The 18,956-nt window shown below is 37.9% G+C and overlaps 1 protein-coding gene across 10 annotated transcripts in view; it reads left to right on the top strand.

Moving 5' to 3' along the window:
• DAB1 (DAB adaptor protein 1) overlaps positions 1-18,956 on the top strand; it is a 474,713-nt gene that overhangs the window by 324,572 nt on the left and 131,185 nt on the right. For 7 of the 10 annotated variants that reach the window (XM_052801593.1, XM_052801580.1, XM_052801596.1 and 4 more), the window contains one exon: positions 4,272-4,384. The exons of the other annotated variants lie outside the window; for them this stretch is intronic. The gene's annotated coding sequence lies outside the window, so the exon portion shown is untranslated. The remainder of the gene's footprint in view (positions 1-4,271; positions 4,385-18,956) is intronic. 10 annotated transcript variants of the gene reach the window in all.

Genomic DNA, 18,956 nt, shown 5'->3' with positions numbered 1-18,956 from the left:
TATTCCCTAGAAAGCCCGCTGTAGCCTAGCCTACATTTCATGCTCTTTTTCTAACCTAAATCCTGAGTTTTTCAAACAGTTTCATAAAATGTATGAACTAAAATTTGATGAAAATGTGGCTACGTGCAAAAAAACCCCCCAGAACTAATTTAAGAGAAGCTTTCAGTGCTGACAATAGAGAAACTTTTCACTGTCTCATGGAAAAGCACATGGCTGAAAGTGCGACTACAGAGAGAGGAAAGGTGACTTGCCTCTTCGTCAGAGGAGAAATTTCCAGGCTTGCTGCTAAGTGCACTCTGGGGAAGTGAAGATATCTGCAGTATGAAATGATAAAAACAGCCCTTACTATTGCAGTGGCTGGATGGCAAAGGAGAAGCCCCACTTTTTAATGACACTGAGTTCTGGATGTTTTATGCATGTTACACGTGCTGCATCCAGATGACTTGGTATTTCTTTTGATGACACCCATTAAGACACAGATTTTGCAGGAAATGAGCAAGATATTGTGATAGATGTGATAGATGTATGATTATTATACTTTTGGAAGATGAAGAAGAGAAAGTGTACTGTGGGCAGGAAACAGAGCTACTTCAGCATTTCTTTTCCCTCCTGTCTTTTTTCGGAGCTAACAGTCCATTCAGTCTGAATACAGATCTATTCTTAATGTGTTGAACTGCATTATTTAGCCCACCACTGCAAGCCAAATTGTTATCCCTGGAGATTAAATTACTAAATTGATTTAAGGGAGCTTTGTTAATCTAGAATTTCGTTTATATCTTCTCTTGGATCTGTCCATTGTAGGTTCTCTGTGTTTATTAGGTATGATTTTGACAAAAAGACACGAATATACACTAATAGCTATTTAGCTAGCTCCTCAATGCCTGGGAGAAAGCTGTCGAGGAGACTCTTGTCTTGTGAGAAGCAGTTAGAACTTGCTATTAAGTCCTGTAGTGCTTGTGTTCGCACCACATCGATCCTTTAGAAGTGAGACACTGAAGAAGCAGGTCTCTATTATGCTCCTTGGCTGTGAGTAATTACTGAGAAATACAGAAAAGAATACCTGAGTGTTTTATTCATAATCTACTTAGTGGCTGCATTCCTTACTTGTGCATGTTTTGAATACCATTTGCTAGAACAACCAGTTGAATATACAACCAACTGCTGGGTAAAAAGATCTGCAGCAGTTAAAAATACTGAGGTGTGCTTTCTGAGAAAGAGATCAAATAGTCCCCTGAAACACTGTGGATAAGGATTACAGAAAAGAGAGAATCTGCAAGTCTGGAATGTGTTTTTCCTACAGTATCTATTTCCATTTTCTGTGAAATGACTTTCAATATTTAGGTTATTTCACATTTTGTCATAATCTTTTAGGTGGAGATCAGATTTGAGATTTACAGCCTGAAAACAGGTTGAAATGGTTCTTGATGATGTCTGGAATATTTGCAAGGTTTTAGCAGCTGATATGGTGCAGATGAGTGCGTAATACAAATAATAGCATTTATTATCTATATTGCCATCCCATTCCCCAGAACTGTGCAGGTGGATTGGGGCCCTCCTTCCCTTCAGTTTCCCCCAGTGGTGCTAGGCACTGTATAAAACAGACACCTCCCACCCCCCTGAATTATGTTTTAGCAATGCTTGATAGTAGAGACAGTAGCGGTTTTCTGAGGAGGAAATACCGGAATGATGGGACTCTGGTTATCACCTAGTCTGTGGTGTCAGTACTCAGATACCAACATCTTCTATCCCTTTTTTCTCTTTCATTAAATCACACCATAAAAGATGTATTTGAGGTGAAATTTTAACAACAAAGAATTGGCTTTGGAGAACTGTGTAGGAGTGCTTTAGGAGGGCAGTCTGGAACCCACCCCCCCATGAAGATGCTTGTTTGGCAGGAAAGTGTGGTGATGTAGATAAACAGGGTCAGAAATGGGATGAGTACAAATTATTAGTGGCTTAAGGATATTATGTGTGATAAAAATGGTAATCCTGGTATTCATTCTCCTACATCAAGGAGAGATGCGATGAAAGGGGCCACTAAAATGGTTTTTGCTGTAGCTTTTTGGATGGATTCTGAATGGAGCAAGACTGAGATTTACAGACAAGAAGCTGTAGTAATTGACTTGTGGGACAATAGCTCACAGACAGGCTGTGTAGCTTTTAAATTAACTTCTGGATCAAGATATTCATAATATTGTACTGAACCTGGTCACTCAGTACTGTCTCTAAAGAGGGAGGGGAAAAAAGTTTTCATAACTACTATAACCTCTTAGCTTTCCTATCTTCTTCAAGCACTGCATTCAGTAGACCTTTCCACCTTGAATTTTGCATGATGCCTGATCTGCTGCAGCTGCCTGTAAGCTCTGACTACTGAGCAAATTAACTGTCTCACCTGACTTAAGTTAAGACTTACCATGGGCAATAAGTCTTTCTGTAACAGGTTTTTGTAGGATCAGGCTTCTGTATGCACGATTTGTTTCTGTATTTCTTAATGGAAAAAGAAAAAGTTCTGTATTACCTGTAAAATGTTGAGCATTTAAAGCTTTCTGCTTGCAATCTTCAGCTAAATGTGAGGACAGATTTGCACCATTAGCAGTATATTGTCTCGAAGCTGAGATTTGCGTTAAGGAAGATATGATAGTTGTGATATAAGGACAAAAGGTGGTCTTGCCCATATTGCCATGTTTCTCCATAATTTATGTATTTCTTACCTGTTAGTTTCAAAGGATTTCTTTCTAGTCGGGAGTTAAATGGACCCATTCAGTGTTTACATTTATGCAAATAATCGTTGTGTCACTAGGGTTGAAACATTAAAAAAAAAAGTGCCAGATATTTTACACGCCTTTGAGTATTAAAGTGATTACAATTACCTACATAAAAGGAGTTGCTTTATTAATTAATTAACTTGGAGAAAAAGGCTAGTGACCCTCTGAAGGAATATCAATAACTGAAACATTAATTATGCAAATAAGAACTGTCTTTACTGTTCATTATTCATAGTTTAACATGAAAATTGCCTTTTAAAAGAACGCTTCATTCATATATTTCAATAAATGTCTAATCTGCCTGGGCTGTCACTTGAATCTAGATTTTGAGACAAAGACTCTGCAGTGATTGTTGATACAGACAGACCACTTGTTCCCTGTGGCATTTCGTTCAAGTCACCAATACCCAGTTCCTAATTGCTGGGCTGGTATTTTTTTGAAGACTTGCTTTCTGAGGCAGCAGTCCCCTTTGTGAATAAGTTCTTGCAAAATTTGTGTTCAGAGAGACAGAGTTACTATATTTCATAGGTGAGGACGGGGAGGAAAGAAGCAGCAAAATATTTGAAAAGCTTTTGTGACTTTCTCGTGGTTTCACAAGGCAGGCTGTAGGAGAGCTACAGAACCAGCCCAGCTCCAAGTCCTGTTTGAGGCTGTTGAGTTGTGGGATTGACTTTTCTTTGGCAAGTCAGTGGAGGTAGTACCAAGGCAAACAAATACTGTAAGAAAAACAAAGTTAGGCTGTGTGTTTGATTACTCTGAACTTACGCACTCAGTCAACTTGGTGGTCCTTTTTACATTTTGAAAATGTGACTAGATGCTGCCTGTCAAGTGCTGTAGGTGATTTCATACAGGTTGTGAGAAGACTTTACTTGTGAAGAGCTCTGCCTTTTTATTTTCTGAAGTTTCACGGTGTGTTTGCAAAGTCTGGTGAAGGATTCCTGGTGGGTTTTATTCCTTTTCATATCCCTAAAGACAACAGTCAAAGGTTGCCAGGACTACTTCTTGCTCGGGTGTCTATAAGTATATCTGCAAGAGGAGAGAGAGGAAGAGCTGTGTATTCTTTTTCATCAGCTGAAAGGCTGTGCTGCAAATAATCTTGTTTCAGTTTTGAGTATGCAGACAAAAAGAAGTAGCTATGCAGTCCCAGAAAATGTTTTACTCTCCTCTCCCTGAAGAGTACCTGGTTGTAAGCGTAAGATGTTAAGATTTCCTTTTTTTAATGCCCTAGAACTTGCTATGCCAATAGCAGAAAGGGCTGATGAAGAAATATGTCCCCCCCTTTCCTTGTAGCGTGATGAATTGTGGAAGTCCTGATTGAAAATTCTAATCACAGCCTTGCAGTCCTTCAGATCACAACCCTTGACAGTTGATTCACTCCTTTTCATGCCTGCTGCCTCTGACTGCTTCTGGTGCCTCTTATGCATGAGTCTATCATTAGCACACAAAGCATGATGGATTGGTTGGGGTACCTCTATCCTTAGAACCTGGGAAATGCTTCTTTTTCAGAATCAAAGAACCTGTGTGTGACATCATCATGAATGAGAGAAGAAAGTAATACAGTATTGGATGTGCCTGTTTGCTGCCACTGTGTAGTGAGAAAATGATGCATTATGGGGAATGTAAGTATATGGCCTGTTTGTTTGGGTTTTTTACTCCTCGCTAGTGAATGATGTAGAAAATCATGGATCTTAAACAATGCATAAGCTGAGTCTGGCAAATGTATAGAAGTTGTAATACTTTTTGGAAATCAGAACTGTAAACACTTCCAGAATTATTCTTAAAGATCAGGCTGTTTATGAAATCTTTTAACTTTCAGTGTGATCTGATGACCAAAATGATTAGGAATAATTGGTTTTGGTACTGACTGTGGACTCGATTCACTTCTGTGGATTCTGTTCTATAGACCCTTTCTACAGGAAACTTTTGCAAATGTTTGCATCTTGCAAATGCTTTTATTCATCTGTGTGACTTGGCATTTAATGTTTCAGTGAACAAGACAGTTAAGTTTTGGCTCCAGTGAAAGATTGATAGGAACAATTTTCAAATGTGGTATCAAAACAAAGTGAAAATATGTCATGTTCAAATACAGAGCTCTGATGCATCATGTGGTCTTGTAATAAATGAAATAGCACTACAAACCTGACAGATTTGCAAGAAAATGTTTTTAAATTTATGATGATTAATTTTCAAGATGAACTGCAATAAAAAAAGTGTTAGTAGATGCTTAAAGAAGGTAAGGGGAAGCAGCTTTCTGAAATGAAAACAAGCAGGTAATGATAAGGCTGCCTTCACTTTTATATCATGCTTTCTAAAATTTGTGCAGTGAGTAAATTGATAATTCTGGCTGCTGCAGCTGGCAGTAACAGCTACTCATGCAAGTATAACATCTTGTGGAAATTCCACTTCTTGGATTTGTACTGTTGCTTCGTACTGGTTGTCTCGGAAATAGGAGTAACACAAAGCAGAGCTGAAGGTTTTCTACCAGGACTGGTGATTCTCTCTGAGCCATCAAAATAAAACAACACTGAACCTAGTGAGAAAACAGAAGTAGCTGTGTAGTTCCTTGAAAGAAACGCAAACTTTTCTTAAACTCAACATGTTCATTCATCTTGAGCATTTGCCACTTGAAGATTGACTTTGTTTTGCATTAGGACAGTTAAATGCAAAGAATATTGTTTGGTGAGATATAAACTGATTTATTTAAACATTGTTAGGTAGTATTGGGCTAAAAACATGCCTTGTAAAACATTTATAAAACATTTATAAAAACATTTATAGTTAGCAGGAAGTCAGCCATACATGCCAAGTGCTTAAGTTTTATTTGTATTGATTTAGATTTATTTCTAACGGTAGGGTTCCTTGCTTCACTTCTTTCCATTTCATTGTGTTTGCACAGATGCCCTTGGTAATCAACAGGTGCAGAATAGCTTTATGCACCCATTAGTACTATGTCGTTTCTGGCAAACATGATTTAATGGAGTGAATGAAGGAACTATACACTGGGACAGATCCTGGATCTAGTATAAATTGGCACAGCTCTGCCCCAGCATAGCTGTTTTGAAGTTGTTTGTTCCATGCTGTTACAGATCAGAAACTGCATTAAACCGATGATTTGCGTGTTAACTCTTTCTTTGGTAGCATTGAGTTTAACCAGCACTTGCTTTTTGAGTTACGGATTGCCAGTTGAAGACTGTCTTAAGTAGATACAGGCTTTTATATATATATACACAAGTATATAGACCATCTAGTCAATATATAAAGTAATATATTGAAGCAGTGACATTATTTTGCTACTTTTTTGAGCATGTGTTTAGCAGTTTTTACCCCTGCAAGGCCTCTTTGCTGTATCTAATGTCTCTCTTGTAGTATCAATTCCTGCCAAATGCAAAAAGGTAAAATAGTGTCAATCCCTAGCAGTTAGCCTTACTTCCCCTTTACCTCAAGGAACTGCGTTGCTGTGGAAACAGGTATAACTTTTGCTCATGTCAGTTTGTCTGCTTTTTTAGTCAAATCTATAAAATGTGCATGTATATGCACTGAACTGATGTTCCAGATGTTTATTTTAAAACTTGTCACTGAAATGCATATTTATGCATCTAAGTACACGAAACTACTACTAGTGGTTCACGCTTTGGTGGGACCTGATTATGCTCAATATTTCTTTATATAGGGTATCTTTTTAACAGCTGAGGCTGCATTTCCATGGGCAGCTCATTGCTGTCGAAAGGGCAAGCCTTACTCGTCTCCTATGCATGCCACACTGTTGTTTGTTGGGTCTCTCTTGTTTAGCAGCTGAAAAGACATTTCTGTTAAAAAATATTAAAAAATTTTTGAGAGGGGATGTTAGGAAGGAAATGGGACACATTGTGACTGAAGCGTGAGAAAGGAAGGAATGAGCTTTTATGGTGTGTGTTTGGACAGAGACCTAGCTTTGTCGTTGTGAGGCCAAAAGTGAGCTTTCAAGTTGGACGTGGGGAAAAAAAGCTTCAGAAAGGGTATAAGCTGCACTTTTTTCAAAACAGGAGTTCAACAGGAAAAAAATAAATGAGAAGTATCAATGTCACGTTATTTTGAAACAGCCAAAATGTGTTTAAAAGGAGATGTTATGGTTATGATTAGCACTATGAACTTTTACATGGGAATGTTTTATGTTGGTAAGAAGTTATGTGGGAAACCCCAACAATTGTCTGCCAACAGTTAATTTCAGGCACTCTGAGGACTCCGGGCCTGCAGCATCTTCTCCTATCTTACCTTCCTCATCTTCAGCAGTGCTCCCTCTTCTCTGTTAAAGAAATGCACTTGGTGGTCCTAGAATATTCCCTGGCCCACTTGGGACAGTGGGTGTGTAGCTCAAAGGCAGTTTTTTGTCTAAAGATTATAATTTAAGTTCACTTGATACTTAGTAGAAAAGAAAAATTCTAGAAGCCATTTTGGTCAGAAATAATTTTGAGCTGGGGTTACTGTCTGAAGATAGATCTGAATGCACTTGTGTTTTTTCTGCAGAGAATGCCTGTCACAAACAAGGTCCCTGCTGGTCCCTATCAGGTCCCTATCTTAGTGTGCACAGAGAAGAGCAAAAAACAAGACCCATCTGAAGAGCTGAAGGATCCAAATATAAAATCAGTGTAATAAGAAAAAAACCCCACCAAAACAGATGAAACGTATATGCAAGTGTACAGTATATTGTGCTTGCTGCCTTTAGTGAGCTTCATAATGGCTTTCAGATGCAAGCAAGTTGCTTTGGTCCTCAGTCCTTAATATCAGGAATCATTTTTATCCACTAAGATCCCCAAAGAATAACCAAGATCGTGCTGAAACTGCATGTTCTTTACCTCCAACTAATGCCAATATCTGTGCTGGAGGGAAAAAAAAAAAAAAATCTTTCTTTGCAGATGCTTGCAGCTGTTTTATCAGTAACCATAGAAGGGGAATGCCTGTGTTTTGTGCTGGTCTAGAGTGCATGTTGCTTTTCAGATGGAATCAGTATTTTTAAGGGGAGTATCTTTCATCAGCACGTAGATATTTTCATGTGTTCAGTAGAGATCAGCATTAATTAGTTATTCAGAATTAAAATACATGTGGATTTCCATAAGTTGAAATGTACTAGCTGAGACTTTCAAATGACCACAAGAAATTTAGACATGCTGCTTCTGTCATTTATATGCTCTACTTTGAATGTCAGAATTCTGGTATCTAAAATGTGTTAATTATGTTCTGTACCTCACTTAACAACTGGATAGCCTATACATTTACTGCTTACTATTTGCAAAGTGTTATACAGTCATCCTATGTGGGCTTGTTTATACTGAGGCTGTTTTCCATTCCTATTGAATGCTTTGTCCCTGCTCCGGCATTGCCAATAATCCATTGACAATTCACTTTAACCAAAACCTGAATTTTTCACTGTCAGTTTGTTTTGGAAATGAGAATATTCTGGAAGACTTTCATGATCATGACTGATCAGTTATACTGTGGCATTTACATTTGGATAGAATTCAAAGTTTCTTAAGCATAAATATTCACAAACATATGATGTCTCATGTGAATGTGTTGTTTAGTGATTCCGATATCTGTTAGCACCTGACGTGAGGTGACCAGAAAAGTGTATTCATTACTTTCAATAACAATTGGATTGTGTCTCTTTTGCAGTTTCTGAGAAGTTTAGCTCTCAAATAACCTGTAGTTGTTTACTATCTGAGCTGATAAAGCCTTATAAGTTTTGGAAGTTAATTCAGAGAACATTTGAGTTGTACTTACCACAAAAGAAGTTGCACGCATAGTGGGCTGGATTATATTCAAGGCTGTAAAATTTCATGATTGTTTGTCTTAAGGATTCATATTGTGTGCAGTTACATGCAAGATCTAATGGTCTAAAGTCTTTAGCAAAGTAGGTTTTTTAAAAAATAATCTCTTTTCTCAGTTCTGTATTTTGTATGTGTTAACTTAGATTTTCTGATATATTTAAATCAATGAAATTTCATCTAAGTATTCTATTACCGAAGCATCATCAGAACAGATTTCATGAAATGAATATAAAGACATATCCAAATTGTTCTTCATTACCATGTAGAGTTGCAGTTCTGGCTTTTGTAGCTGTACCGAAGTTAACTTTAATCTGGACAGCAGCAGTACTGCTCATGTGCCAGCTGTGACAGCCCAGGTTTCAAGGAGGCTGTGCGAGCCTGCCCACCGCTGTCAGTGCTCACTCTTCACAGCCTTACCTTGGCTAGTTCAGGGTCTGACTTAGTTATATTCACACAAGCTGCATTCCTATTACCTAGCTTTATGTGTAGATGATTCTTACTGTAACTGGAGATTTTAAATGCAAACTCATCAAATTTTAGTATCACTGAAACTAAGCTAGTTCGTGGATCTTGTGTGTGGTCTTGTAGTGATCCTGTGTGTGAAGGTTATCCTCTTGCCTCTTACTGCCTGCTGACAGACAGTGATGCGTTTGTGTTGGGTCTTAGCGACTTGTCTGGAGTTTTGCATAATACTGGAATTGGCTTGAAGAAGGAGTTGCGAGATTTTTTTTTTTAAATAACCTGTAAATATTTTTCACTAAACAGACAATGTAGATTCTGTTTTAAAATCTTAACAAATACGGATTTCCTCATGTCCTTTGCTTGCAAAGCTACCATGAAGGAGGCTTCTTTTTACAAAATAAGGTGATATTTATGATCACTGTAGTGCAAATATGTAACTTCTTGACACAAAATAGAAAATATTTGTAAAACTAGGTTGATATTTGAGATTAGTATTCTGAATCCTATCAAGAAGTACCTAAATTATATCCACCTCAGTGACTAACATTTTGACATTTACAGATGGGTCTTTGACTTTATAGTTTGTCAGATGACTTGCACATCCTAGGCTATATCAAATCTGGAATCTGAAGTATGAAGCTGGAGTCCATCTGTGCATGCAAATTCTTTTTTTTAAATTTCACTATAAATACTTTTTATACCTTAAGATAGTTCCCATCTGTGGTGTGAGTTACCACTATTGATACGGTTATTAGATTAGATTAGAATTATTAGTTGTTAGAGTATTAGAAATAATTTGAATTAAAGAGTGGTTATGAGGTTTGGACCTTATGTAAAAGCTTCTGAAGATAATAGAAAGACTCCCATTGAAGTTAGCAGACTTTGATCTCACTGTACATTATTTCTTCTGATGCTTAAGGCTGCAGTAGTGCAGTCTAGTATGCATGTACCACATTGTAAGAATGGGGGTTTATCTAATATTCTGATTTGTACTTTGATAAGATGAGCTAAATTCTTAGTGGAGATTTTAGTTTGCCTCTTAAATTGGATAAATGATTTTCTTCTGAAGACTGAGTGTAGAGTATTTCATCAGGTTTTGTATGTGTTGAACTTTTCTATTTATCAATGCTGCAGCTGATACACACCCTCTGTACTTACTCAAAGGGGAATTTGTGTACTTGAAAGTTTTGTTGAAGAGACTTTGCATGTTCGGAAAGTTGACCATGTAAACTCGGTGTATGTGCCTCGTGGTAATTGGTGGGAAAATGAGAAGTGCCACAAAAGCTAAATTTCCATCCCACTCTGCCATTTTTTGGTGGGAGTTACCTAATCATTTTTGCAATAGGTAATTCAATATTCTAGCTTCCTTTTTGACTTGTATCTTGGCAATTGAAGGCCCACTCATCAGAAGAGACATTGTCAGGTTACATGTGAAGGAAAGATTTGTACTTCCCAAGAAAATCGTGGATTTCTATATAGCCCATTTTACAGTCCAATGCCAGACTTTATTAAATATTAAAAAATGTGATCTGTAATAAAAATGAGAAAAATGTATTGATATGTTAATCTTTTAAGCAATAATCAGTGTGGCTTGTCTTAAATGGTCTAGACTTCCATTTTAACATCTAGTGACAAAGTGGAAAGGCTGTACAAATGTATGGTACTTTAATTAATGGGGGCAATATTAAGCTTTGGAAGTCCTCTGGAGCTTTTGTCTCTGTTGGAGCATTCTCTGAGCTGTGAATCTTCCCTAATAGTTAAAGCAAATGAACTAAAATAGCCTTTGGGTGATTTTGTTGCACTGTGTTGTTAGGGAAAAAATTAATCCTGTGCCATTTTGCATTTGCTGTCTGTGAATCAAACTGTGAAAGCTAATTTAAAAACTTTCACACTTGGCTTGAATGAGGACTGCCAGTGCTTGGAGAATGTTAAATTGAACACAATTAGCTCGAGGTGGGCTAGCTTAGATATACCCATCAGCCTCAAAGTGCCCAGGCTTAATGACTGCTCTGATAAACTAACACAGAGGTTACAGAAAAGAATTTGAAGGCATTAAGTTGCTACTAAAAACTTACCCTGTGTAGAATAGATCTTTGAAACCAAAATAGTTTGTACACCAAGGGGTTGGGAGCCCTGTTGACAGGGAGGTGGTAAGGCCCTGTGGAAAGGTGCTGTATCTGTGAAAGGGAAATGAAACAACTGAAGAACCTGCTCTGAAATTTAAAGACATAAATAATGTGATTATTTGTAAGCATAATACATTGTAATAGCAATAAATTACTATTTATGGCCTCTGAAGTAGTTGGGTGTGATAGATATTTAAAGAAGAGGCAGCTGGTACAGCTATGGTAGAGTGCAGTCCTGGAACGTTTTAGGGAATAATGGCTATACCAGTGCTAGTGTTTTAGTCTGGAGAAGTAACGTGGTTTTGAAGTAAATATCCTAACTGTATCTGTTTACGAAGTGCTGCATCAACCTATAATGGGGACATGAGGTCCAAACTTAATTGATAAAGTGAAATTCCATGCTTGGTGTGGGAGTTCAGAGTAGCTCCCAGACTGGATGTGAGCGGATTTCTCAGATTGCAGATGCTCTAGAGCTAGGGATTTTAGGAAAAGGACTGAAGAAGAAAAAGGTGATGAGCAGCTGAAATTGTGAGAAGAGTTATCTACAATGGCATTAGCTGCTACTCTATGTATAATGCCTCTTCTCTTGGAAGATGGGACATTTGTCAATCACAGTGGACTGTGGCTTTTGGGATACCATTTTTCCATGACAACATGTCAGAAAATGTGTTTGGAGCTCATTCAAAACCTTTCGTTTTCTTTTTTTTTTGGTAGTTTTTTTTTTCCTTTCCTCTTCTTTTTCTTGGAGAAGACTGCCTACAGAGTTTTATCTTTAGGTGCTGATGAGGTCTTGGCTCAAGTTATTCCATGAGGATTGTAGTAAGCGACCACTGATTTTCCTAGTGGAGAGACATCCTGATGGTAAATTGAAAAGAACTGAGTCTGTAAATTAGCATTTTACATGTCATCCATTCTTCTGAGAGCAACACGAATTGTGCAGACAACAGCAACGTTTTTAGTTAATGAACCCAGCTATGAGCACTATTCACATTTAACATATTTACAGGGGGTAGCATCCAGTCAAAAACTTCCAATAATTCTTTTTGCATGAATATTGTGTGCATGAGTACATATATTTATGTGTGGATTTGTATATATGTGTACACTATTAGTGTATGCAGTGTTAAAGCATATAGAGTAATTCAGAAAGAACCACTGAAGAAGTTTCATTATGAATGTAAATATATTCAGCAGAAGACTTAAAATAACTCTTTAATGGCAAAAAAAGGAAAAATTATGCCATTTGACATGAGGAATCTATTTTGAACTATAGTATATGCACAGTCTGTTTTCTGCCTTTCCTTTCTTGAAATCGTTGCCTGAAATATTACGGTGGCATGCAAAGGCTTTGCTTTAAGTTTAATTTTAAATTTAATTTGCCTGAATGCTGTCAGGATATTTTTAAATAGACAGTAAAATTGGAACTTCGTAATATTTGGCACTCAACTTCTGTAGAAATGGCATTCAGGATACAACTTTGGACTCATAAGTAAAATAAGATGAAATCACACATGTTAATGATGATTTTTAAATATTTTCAAGACTTATGTAAATGTAATTTCTGCCTTGATTTGGTTAATTATATGGGCAGCAGGGGGGAGTGTTTGTAACAGTCGTAGAGATATAAAGCCGTGAATGAACTTTTTCAATCTGTTAATCCAAATGTTCTTTAATGGATAAAAATAGAATCAAATTACTTCACATAAAAAACGTAGGCGTTGCTTACTGAGCTTCAAACAGAATTATTCTTCCAGTAATATTCTGAATATTCTTGTGGTTTGGTCTTGAGTAGACTGACAGAGGGTTACTTTGCTGCTGAAAGGCTAGGCATCCTCACCTGTGTTTGCTTATGATCTGGTGACATCAATTGTTCTTCAGTTACACTTCAGTCCTGATAGGAATGCTAAGACTTGCTGAAAAAAAAAATAATTTAAAGGCTTTGGTTAATATGAAGTATTTGCTTTGAGAAAGTGTTCAACCTGTTAATACATTTGTTACCCATATAACTTTCTCTTAAATCACAGCCAACTTTGTGAAGATTTTTGTGAAGGTCACTGTGGATCTGTCTCAGTTATTCTCCTTGCAATGTTTCGGAGCTGTTCAGCTCCGATGAGGAGCCATCTCTGGCCTCCTGGTGCTGACTCCAGTGCAGGTTCAGTCCTTGCGGCTGGACCCAGCCAGCAGAATCGATACGTTTACTTCTGCTTTTATCAGAGCTGTGGCTTATAGCAGAGTAAAGCATAAATCACAATGGGACATGTCTACTGTAGGTCCCAAGGCACGCGTTCCTTTCAAAGTCATCAATCTGGAGAAGATGAAAGGAAAATAAAACCCTGTCCAGAACACAGATATGCTTTCTTGTCTATTTGGACCAGAGGCTGTATTGCAGGTGTTCTGAACTTGCCCTCATGACCCCCTCTGTCATCATCTTGGGCAGTTCCAAGATTTTGAGCTAGCCTCCTTATGGGAAACTAAACTGGCAAACAGTCTTGCCTTCTTCAGCCAGGCTGCTTCTCAATGTATCCTGGTGCTGAATGTGCACAGCAGCAGAATTTTATTCCCAGTTGATTAGTTTGGTCAGGTCAGCCCTGTTGATTGACGTGCCAGAGCTTGTAGAACCAGTATCCTGCTGTCCTGCTTTCTCGTCGGTGCTGTAGGTGAAACCAGCTGGTTCAGGAGTGACTGTGGTACTTTGTTGTGCTTTTGAGGTGGTGGTAGATAAAGCACCACCAGTCTTCAGTGGTGTATACTATGTGGAGAGGAATGGAGAAGATGAGAGAGTAGCTTTTTTCTTGGCTGAATGTCACATTTCCTAAGAAAAGTCTTTGGCTCAAAGATGGACTACTGTGTGTGGTTGGTTGGTTGGTTTTATTTAATGAAGTAGTGCATTCCTTATAATAGAAGCCCTCTGCGAGCATTCAGGGCCTCAAGACTGTGTTTTGTTTTTCCAAGCACTTTTTGATACTACTTTGACAGAAACAGACCTGAAAGTCACAGTTACAACTGGACCTCTTGTTTTTCTTTCCTGTCCTTCTCTGCCAAAGTCTTCTTTGAGGGATAGTCACTTCTGCCAGACTCTTACCACGTATTGCTAAAGTAACTTTTGCAGCAGTAGGTGCTGAAAGAATGCAGCTTACAAGCTGAACTCAAGAAGACACTGCAATATGGTTGTGGTACACCTGTGTTGCCTCTTTTTCCTGTATGTTATTACACACATACATAAAAATGTAAATTACTATTACAGAGCCAAGCACATCAGTAAAGAAATGCTAAATTTAACATTGTCTAGATGGAAGATTAACTGAATGCAAAGTTGTGTATGCAGTCACATAGTAACTTTTCTTTCCACATAAAGTCTTAGTGCAAAAGAACAAATCTGCGCTGGAGGATCAAAATCAGGATTGCATGATAAAGGCAGTCACTGTCTGTAGGAAACTTTGTTGCTTAGTGAGCAAGGTAGGAGGAGGAAGGGAAGATCTCATGCCTCAGGGCAGCAGTATGAGGTCTTGGGAGATTGAACTGTATGTATCGCTACTTTTGCTAAGTGGCATGCAAGATGTCAGCTCTCAGTAGATATACTTTGGTTTGTTGAAGTTATAAGGAGCTAAAAAGAGAATTCATAATGGGAAATGTCAGGCAACTTTAACAACACATGATATTACCAAAGACCATTATAATTAAACCAAAATACGTCGTCAGTAATCAAAATAGCAAAATCTCTATAAAAATGACCAAAAAGACTAATAAAATTCTTGTAAGAAACATTAGTTTTGACTCAAATTTTATTGCTGTGTTTTTGGCATCTGTAACGTGCATTTCTTTGAATGTATTACCTGAGTTAATGCATTAAATATCATGAATTGTAGCTACTCTGTAGCCTCATGTAGCTTCTGTGTACCTATGAACTAGAAGTATAAAGTGTTTTCTGTGACTGTGGTTGGAAATAAATCCAGAAAACTCTTATAAGCATAGTTTGCAAAAGAAGCAATATTTTTAGACAATGAACTGAACTTTTCTTTGCTGATCTGATACCACATCAATAGTCTTTTTTTTTTCTTTTTTTTTTTTAATTGACTTTATTGCTAGGCACTGTTCTGTACTGTAACTATTACCAATGTAAACATCAGTAACCTGCCCTTCTCGCTGTGTTTATGGAAAAAACATATCTGAAGACGGAACCCAGTATGTGTGTTTTTATAAAAACCACACCTCTATGCTTTTATTAAAATTAAAGAATATGATGTATCTTGGGCTTTTTAAAATCTAAGTAGGATGAAGAATTCACTGCAGATGATACTGTGGAAAGGCTTTGCAAGGGGAGGGCAATCAAGTAAGGATAATTAGAGTTACTATTTAAGTATGCAGAAAGCAAAAAGCTTATCTGGAAAAGCAGAGTGAAGTTGTAACAGCGTAAGACTAATGTAAGAATGATTTGCAAGCAATAAAATCACATCTCCCTGACTTTGTAAGTACAAAATAATAAGCAATATTTAATAATGGAGACTGTAATAGTCTGAGTTATAAACCCAGTGGTATGTGATTTTACCGTTAGATCTTATCTGAAGGGGTTAGATTGGTTTAACACTGATAGAGTTGAGCTATGTGAGGATTACAGGTATTTGGTATATGTGTGCAGTAAGGGACAAGAGTAATTGCTCAAGATAATCTCCTAGCAGTTAACTCAGAATAATGATATGAAGTTGGCAGGACCTCTATTCTTGGGTTTTACTTATTCCTCTGAAGCAGTCTGAATGTATGAATGCCTCTGAAGGAAGGAGATGTGACTCTTACTGCTGGCATGATTTAAAAAGGTCTGATGAAGAACAGAAGAATGTGCTGTTAAAAACAAATCCTCGTTGGCAGAGAAATGGGTGGGATGGTCTTCAAGTTCTTAATCATCTCTGATTTTTGTAACTCTGTCATTATTTTCATTAATTAACTTGAGTGGGTAACACAAACATCACACTTCTTCCAAAACTAATATTATTGCTGCCTGCTATTTAGTCTGTGGAACTGAAAAAACCCAAACAAACCAAAATGTTAAAGCGACACATAGGCAATAACTTCATTGAACGCATGTTTATCCCAGCGGCTTTAATTGGACATCATCTGCAGTCTCACTGTGTTGTACCGAGAGCCTGTCTGATTTCATAAGCTGGGCAAGGCCGGGCCTGCCTAATGCTGGGCATCATGAGGAAGCTCCCAAGGAGGTGCTGGAAAGGCTGCATTTCAGGAGCTGGCATTCTTCCCTGGGGCTTAGCTAGAGGGCACGTGGCTGCCAAGGGTGCCCTGCTCAAAGGAGAAATAGAGCTGAGGGCTGACCGCTGGTAGTCATTTGAGTTCTCGTGGCCCTTTCACAAGGGCATGGGTGCTTAACCCAATGGTCCTGGCCACGTTCCAAGTGGAGTAAGTAAATTCTGCATTCCTAAATTCCTTCTCATTTTAATTGGATTAGATGTTCTTCACCTTTTGGCTTGAAACTTGGCTGGCTAAACAATTGTTTTTCATTATAGCAGAGTATTTCAAATTAGGTTATATTATCCCCAAATATAATGTACATTGTTTTAAGTGTACCAGGTGTTTCAGGAGAGCAGTGCGCAAGGTAGGTCAATATTTTACTTATATTTTTAATTGATTTTTTTTTGCTGTACTGAAGTACGCTCATTTGATGGTTATTCCTGATTGCACTCTCAACCTACAGGCCTTGTTGAGACTGTATAATCAAAGGCAGTTTATAAAAATATTTTAGATCTTTGCTGCATCCAGGAAACCCTCTGTTTGCCTGTGTGTGCAACTTTCATCTCATTTGTATAGTCAGTGAAATCTAGGGCATCAGAGGAAGTTTAGTCTTCAGTGTGTATTCCGATGTTCACCTGATCATTGAGATTGCTTAGTACTTGCAGCAACAAGCTTGTAAACAAGGGAATCTGTGCTACATCTCCTCTAAAATATGGCTTGATTTCTAGTGTGCCAGTAACTTCTGTTCAGGTACTGGAGCCTAAATAATTGATTTTTCAGTGTGTGCCAGGGCACGGCATTTTAAAACCCAGGCTGCATTGTCAACGCATACTGTGATTCTGCAGAAATTTTAATTAATGGGGATATCCAAAAGACATGTGAAGTAATGAGAGTGAATACATGGTTTAAATCTGAGAAGTTAATTTGTGGACAGTACAAATCTTTGATATGGATAAAATTGAGACTAGTTCACTTAATGGTTCACCTGGCCCTAATGATACCTAAATTTAGCACTTGCGAGCACCACTGGCCTGTAATCAGAATATGTTTTGCCCTGCGTAAAACGGAATTATATTAGTCAATTCTCATTAGGCAAGTCTGAATTCTGTGTCTGGTTGGATTTAGTTGCACTCTGCTGATGACAGAGCTCCGTTTGGCTTTTTGCTTGACCTGGATATGTGCATCTTTCTTAGTGCTGTCAATCTTCTCTTATGTTGCTCAGTGTACTCCTGTTACTGAAAATCCAAGATCCATAGCCCATTATTAAATTATAGAGTATGTTTCTTGTACCAGTAATATTTACCTTTGGGCATTAGGACTTTTTTCCTAGAAAATAAGCTGGTACAGGATTTTGTGGGAGTTTCCTACTCTAATGTCTCTGAAAACTCTTGAAAGGAAAAAAAAAAAACCGGGAACAAGAAAACAGCCAGGCATATCTTTGTGAGAAAGTCTTAAAAAAAAAAAAAAAGTAGTACTAATGGACACATCTGCATATTTTATATTTTTTTTTTTTAATTAAGGAGTATATTTCTTGTAAGTAATTGCACAGAAGTCTTTTAAAAAAAGGAGAATCCCGCCTGTGTTATGGACTAGAAATGCATTTTCTATAGCATTCTGTCCCCTTTCTCTGTATTAATTCCAGAGGACTGCTCTAAACTGACATAAAGCCTTTTCGTTGCGGACTTGATTTTGTTGGTATGCAAAGAGGGAGGGTAAAACCAGCATCCTGTCTTTCATCCTTCTGGATGAGGATTAATCATGATCACAGCTGCAGAATAATGCAGATCTTAGCTGCTGGGGTTGGAGAGGGGGAAGGGACAGGCAGTAGGGAGAGCAAGGGACATAGGCTGTCTTTACTTCCACATGCCCCTTCTACGCTCGGAGGCACTGCATTTAATGGAGGAGTTGCAAGAAGCAGATTCTCAGAAATTGTTTCCTTTCCTTTGACTTAGCGGATCCCCTTGTATTTCAATTTATGCTTGCTGTCTGCCAGAAGCGTTCCTTGACTTCATGTGCACTGCCCCTTACTACAGGATACAGCACAGTACTGTCTTCACTGTATGAGAGCAGTTCATATTAAATAAAGGCACAGATTTGCTGTTGCCCCAGCTTACCTTTTTTTTTTTTTTTTTACTATTAAATTTTTCATACATCCTATATTTTTTCCTTTAATGGTAAGGAATGCATTCAGTTTACCAGTGAGACACACACACACAGTTTTTGCATGGCTTACTTGCTTTCTTGATGATGCATTAGGCAATGGATGCCGAAATGCTGCTGGCTTGAAGGTACACAGACTTAGACCAGTGACTTTTACTATGTCTCTGTAGATAGTCCTTAAATGCCTTGCAGGTCAACTGTTTTTGAAATGGATAAAAGTGTGCTAATTCCTTCAAGGCAAATCAGGAGGATTATGACATCTAGGAAGAAGAAACTGCCAGACAGCTCATGAGCAATATAACTAGGACTGACCCAATAGCATCTCTAAAGCTTCCAATAAAATTGCCTGAGGAGTCTGCCAAGAAGCCAGATGCTGCTGCTGGAAAAATACCTTCTGTAGC

The sequence above is a fragment of the Harpia harpyja genome, chromosome 11 (assembly GCF_026419915.1).
Source record: "Harpia harpyja isolate bHarHar1 chromosome 11, bHarHar1 primary haplotype, whole genome shotgun sequence".
Lineage (NCBI taxonomy): Eukaryota > Metazoa > Chordata > Aves > Accipitriformes > Accipitridae > Harpia > Harpia harpyja.
The sequence above is the reverse complement of the archived record's forward strand: the minus strand, read 5'-3'. Positions and strand labels throughout refer to the sequence as shown.